The 6,092-nt window shown below is 40.8% G+C and overlaps 1 protein-coding gene across 5 annotated transcripts in view; it reads right to left on the reverse strand.

Moving 5' to 3' along the window:
* Positions 1-5,125, reverse strand: part of SMOX (spermine oxidase) — a 131,021-nt gene extending 125,896 nt beyond the window's left edge. For 3 of the 5 annotated variants that reach the window (XM_033952784.1, XM_033952775.1, XM_033952767.1), the window contains exon 1: positions 4,978-5,097. The gene's annotated coding sequence lies outside the window, so the exon portion shown is untranslated. Of the gene's footprint in view, positions 1-4,977 lie in introns of all 5 variants that reach the window. The other 2 variants (XM_033952796.1, XM_033952790.1) reach the window with 2 other exon arrangements.
* Between the last annotated feature and the right edge of the window lie 967 nt (positions 5,126-6,092).

Genomic DNA, 6,092 nt, shown 5'->3' on the forward strand with positions numbered 1-6,092 from the left:
GTAGTGGCAGTCTGGACCAGTAGATTGCTGAATGTGCAGGTAGGCCATTCTAAAAAACACCCCTCAGTTTGGATGGGGTTTTTTTTTTTTAGAATGGACATTTCCCTGCTGCCAACTTCAGCATCTACTGACTTAGGCCAAAAGGGGACTTAGACATTTATTTTGATTATGCTCCTATACGTGGTTTACATTCAGGTACGGAGGCATATAAATGTGATCATGCATCACCACTATATATATATTATGTTCTTATGTTCCATGTTTTATCATATTAGGAATAACATTTTATTAACACACAAAGTATATCTCAGTTCTTTGACCATTCTTTATATACCAAGTAGAACATTGCAATAAATATCCCAAAATAGATTAGTTCCCTCCCTTCCCCCCCCCCCACACACACACTATTCAAGCACACTGAATGACTACTCATGAGTGCTTCTTTTAGCTGGCACCTGTGTTATGGAATCAGCTATCTACTAGCATTTGAGAAACGAAATCTTTTGACTAAATTCAAAAAAATTATTAAAAGCATATTTTTCTTCTCAAGCATTCAATCTTCCAAGTAATCTGGGAATTTAGGTGATTGAGCCCCCTCCTGACACATGCACGTGGGACTCTTAACCCAAATACACAGAAGGGTCTTGACAAAATCCTAAGAGACGTATGACCAACTACCTGCTCCCTCCATCCTTGTCCATCAAAGATAGTACATCTGCTTCAACTTCCTGTCCCTACAAAGGCAGGATGCTGCAGCAGAAGGAAAGCTTTCAGATCGAAGGCAGAACATTTAAGCTGCCGACAGCCTGAAGACTTTAAGCTGTAACATGGGAAAGGGGGAGATGTTGCCTGTTGGGGAAGGGAGGTGGGGTGCCAGACTGGCAGCTTGTTTGTATCTTCCTCCACGGCATTCCTGTGAATTGAGAAACACTGCCTCAACAGATTTCCTCTCATTTATACACCATCTAGAGGAATTCTGTTAGTCAGTATCAAATCTGATACTACGTCAAATAAAAATAGATTTAAAAAACCCACATACAAAAACCGTGTTGCTATAACTGTGCAAGCCATGAGAAGGGTATATTTCAAAACCATTTATTTGGCTACAACTGCTTATCTGAACATGTGCAGAATAAAGTACCTGTAACCTTTTACAGCACATATACTTTAGCTGTGTCAAAGAGAGGTGTTTCTGGGGGCAGGACTAATGTAAAACTATTGGGTGCCCTAGGCAAAATTCAGTCTTATGTTCCTCTCTCTCAGTTTTAAGGACCCTAGTCCAGTGTTTCTCAACTCAGTTCTGGAGGACCCCCTTGACAGTCAGGTTTTCCAGGATATCCACAACGAATATGAATGGAAGAAATTTGCATATAATGGAGGCAGTGTATGCAAATCAAGTTTATGCAAATTCGTTATGGATATCCTGAAAACCTGACTGGCAAGAGGGTACTCCAGGACTGAGTTGAGAAACAGTGCCCTAGTCCATTAGTTCCCCTCTCCCAGATTATGATAATTACATAAACTCTAAAAATCATACAGCAATTCTATAACATCTAAATGGAATATCATACTTTTCAAAGATTTAACTTTGTTGTGCAGGTAAAACATACACAAGGTTGGTTCTTTAGGTTTGTGTGGCTATGAGGATTTGTTGAGATTTAACTGCCACCCTGGACAGTCACCTGGTGCTAATGGTTAGGCCAGCCCTGACTGGGGAAGAAGGGATTATGTTGAAAGAGGAAAACAGCATATGTACTCAGGAGTTGCTTTTCTTTCTTTAAGCTTTTTCTTTATTGGTTTTATTTTTGCATAGAGACAGCTTCAGTCAACATTACAAAAACGTGTCACAGGTTTACATATCACCAACTAGAACATTTCCAGCTGATTTATAACAAGCATTAGCATTCTGCCTTAAGGCTGTCTATCCATTGTTTGTAATACAGATTTATTTATTCATTCATTCAACTTTCTATACCGTTCTCTCAGGGGAGCTCAGAACGGTTTACATGAATTTATTCAGGTACTCAAGCGTTTATCCCTGTCTTTCCCAGTGGGCTCACAATCTTTCTAATGTATCTGGAGCAATGGGGGATCAGGTGGCCCCCCAGGGTCACAAGGAGCAGCATGGGCTTAAATCCACAACCTCAGGGTGACAAGTTCTGTGTAACCAAACCTAAAGTTTAATACACTTCTAAGTATAAATGACTGGTTTCAGTTCCTTTTTCTTATTCTAACTTTACTAGAGAATGTGAACATATCTGTTTTGTTGGTGCAAGATCGAGCATCTGTTCTTTAGATTTAACTACATGAGGGGATATGTTTCATCTCTCATCAGGGGATCCCATACTTTATTGAAAGTCTGTTCCCTGACTTGCCTTATGACCCAGAAAGAGAAAAACTCCTCATGATTCAGGACTGAATCCTTCAAACAAAAAGTATACAACACTACAATAATCTCCAAGATTGCCTCTTCCCTTAAAATGCCCAGGGGAAAACCTATTGCTGTACAAAGAAAACCTCAGAGAATTCCCCTTACATACAATCCAGAGCTGGAAAAACTGAAAAGAATCATAAAAGAGCTACAGCCAGTACTCCAGGAAAATGAATTACCATACTGAAAGAGATTTCCATCTGAAGCAAAAATTAGTGAAGCAAACTCCTAATAGAAGCAGATAAAGAAAAGAATGGCACTATACTAGGCCACAGTCTGTGCCCGCACATACACAGGCCCACAGTTACATGGGAAAAGCATTTAGCATAAGTATATAACAGCATATATAATACATACAACATTCACCGCAAAAAATATGAAGAAAGATGCTACATTAAGGAAACAGGTCAGATTCTAAAGACAAGAATCAACATACAGGCACATTAAATACCACAAAGCTAACCTGGGTGACACCTCAGTAGATGAGCACTTCAGAGCACTGCATAAGTAACTTAATGAATGAGAATATTAAAAGGAAATTTTAAAGATAATCCATATGAAATGATAAAATATTTTGACACCTACTAGGCAGGGCTTAAAGATTTGTGTTTCCTATCACATTATAAACAATAAAATTATACCGCTTTGTCACTTTCTAATTACCCATCCAACTCTCCCTGTTTCTCACCCCCAGCCGTTCCTGTGAGACTGTCACTGAAATGCTTTTAAGTTTCACTTACATATTCTGATATTTGCCCTCTTTTGCTCATTTATGAGCTGAAGGTTTTGTCTTTAAAGTTAATTAAGGCCAATAAAAGAATATCACCTTATTTTCTTTGTTCTGTTTTATTTCTATTTATTACTTACAGTATTCTAGAGGGTGGATTTGCTATCCCTACCTTATCTGTCTGCATGGTTCCGTCTTCTTTTTGGATCTTTAGGATCATATTTTGTGTAATTTCTTATTTTAGTAGTGCTGCTAGGGGTTTATCAAGTGTCTCTCCCTGGTTGTAATGTTTCTTTGGCTTATTAAGTTCTGCTCAGAGCTTGCGCAGTTTCTCACTAAGCAGACCTGACCAATTTCTTTTTGGAGCTTCTTCCCTCAAATGCAATTCCATACTAATACTATGCCAGCTTGATTTTATGGTTCTCTTATTCTGGCCCCTACCTCAATAATTTTCTGACTGATAACTGCTTTTAGTACATCCCATGATATTCTATCTTTCATTGTGTTGTTGGTTGCCAGAATGAATCATTGCTTAAAGACTCTTTTGCTATGGAGGGGGGGGGGTTCTTTTAGTAGAGATGTATTTTAAGATCCATATTTTCCCTTCCTGTCTGTAGTATTGCTTGCTCCCCAGTATATAAGCCTCACTAGTTCATGATCAGATCCTACTATCTACCCTATTTCACATTTTATTGGTTCATTTTTTTTAAATCCATTTTTGAATATGTGTTATGTATGTGTGGAAGTGAGGGCGATGAGGATCTGGAGGTATATAGGCTGGGAAGAGAGGAAGCTTTCAAAACTAAATGGAAAGGGACACTAATATGTGTAGTTAATCTATATTCTCCAAACAGAGAGCAAACAAATTTCCTAAAGGAAATGCTTATTTAAAAAAAAAAACCCTCAGAAGTTGGACAACACTAACTAGAAATAATAGGGGAAGACTTTATGAAATGAATGAAGATATAGAAAAGTCAAACAAAATGAAGACAACAAAACCAAATATCACATCAGAGGAAAATCTCCTAAAACTGATGAAGGGGTGCTTATTTAATTGATGGCTGGAGACATAAGCATCCCAGTGATAAAAACAAATATATATATATATCACACACCTATGACTATAGCAAGCCCTGCAGCGTTAAACCTGCCAAAGGATGCTTTAATTTGCACTCCATCCCCTTAGGTGCGTTTCCTATAATAAAGATACCTGCTGTTAGATTTTATGTGACACTAGTCCCCGAACATTGTATGTGATTATTTGACAGTGTGCTTTGCGCCCTTCTGCTGTGGTGCGTTCGTCTTCTGAATGCCTGCGCAAACGAGTTTTCCTCCTGTCAAAGACACTCTTGCATTTGCAGCAAGCACAAAGGTAAACAAAAGAATGGTCAGTTTCTCCCACCCGCTTCCTCGGCTCAGCAAACGAACGCTACGACCTCCCCGTCCGTTTTGCAAATGCAAAAGCTTCCTCCGGAGGTCTTTCGGCTTAGCTTCTCGTGGTTCATTATCTAGTGGCTGTTGGATTCTGTTCTTTTGTTTGCCAGGTAGTTCCTCTTCGCTTGGAAAGCGGTCCGAGTTCTCCGCGAGTATCCTCTGTCATTTCGCGGATCTTGCTCGTTTCCCCCCTCCCGCCCCCCACCCACCCCGCGCCCCCCATCCAAGAGGTAGTTAAGTTATCTTTAAGCCTCGCGGCGTCTGAGCGCAACAGCAGCAGCAGCTTTTTGTGTCTGTGCGTGTCTTTTGTGTTAAGTTTCTCAGCACCCCAGTGAGGCAAGAGTTAGGAAAAGGCAAATACCCGGGATTGTCAGTCCCAGCCTACCTTTGCTAAGGTTCGTTAATCAGTTCTCTAGTGGGAGCTCAGTTTTTCTGAAGTGCTCTTCTCACTCGGGTCTTAGCTGATTTGGTCTTTTCCGGTGGTGGGGCTGCGTTTTATGTTTTTTTTTCCCAGTGTTCTTCCGGCTTCCCTGTTGTTGCTCGTGAAGCAGTGGGTCATCTGGGAAATGTAGTCTTAAAAAAGAAAAGACAAGCATGTGGCTCTCGTGATTGTTTTTTCTGCCATATCTTTAGTTTTGCCGGGTGAAGTATTGCCAGCTGGATTCTGTTTAAGTGGAAGGGGGAGGGTGTTGTTTCATTCCCCGAGTTGCTATCTTTCTGCATACCTCGCAGCTAAAATCCAGATGTTGTGTCGTTTGTATTTTAAGGTCCCCGATTCCTTTGCTCTCTCCGGGATGAGCTCCTTTGCGTTTTAAAAGTTTAAAGATTTTTAGCGCGCATTGATCTAGGTCTGCACAAAATTCAAAATCAGCTGGGAGAGTTGGTGAGGGGAATGGCATAGTTCCCAGAAAGTAGGCAGCGTTATTTCTCTCAGTTCCCATTGGGGTTTTTAGATTGCAGCGTGGAGACCTAGTTTCTATCAAGAACTTTTAAACAAAGGTTTTGTTTTAAGGCATTCTTAGTCAGCGATTCCTTCTTTGTTTCTGAGACCAATTATCTACGAGGTCAACTCGGTCTGCTACTTCCCTAATCTTACCCCCTTCCGTTATGTTAGTATCTCTGGCAGCTGTTTGCGTAGCAATGCCTGCCCTTCCCTGATAGTGTTCAGTGTCATTGTCATCTCTGTGATAGAGCTTTGTTGATTAGCTCCAAGCCAGAGCTTCCCAAATGGGGGGGGGGGTCACAAAACCTGCCTTTGGGGTCACAACATAAGTGCACTCTCCAGTAGAGAAAGGCACAGGGACAAATTATTCCCGTCCCCGCAGGAACTCAATTTCCCTGTCCTATCCCTGCAAATTTGGGCCCTGTACCTGCCCGATTTCTGTAAACTCTGTCTAAACTGCACAAGTCTGGAACAGTTATGATTTTAAAGTGTTTGAGGCTTGTGCAGATGAGGACAGAGCTTGCAGGAATGGGACAGGGACAGGAAAAGAACTCGGC

The sequence above is a fragment of the Geotrypetes seraphini genome, chromosome 1, assembly GCF_902459505.1.
Source record: "Geotrypetes seraphini chromosome 1, aGeoSer1.1, whole genome shotgun sequence".
In the NCBI taxonomy this organism is placed as follows: domain Eukaryota; kingdom Metazoa; phylum Chordata; class Amphibia; order Gymnophiona; family Dermophiidae; genus Geotrypetes; species Geotrypetes seraphini.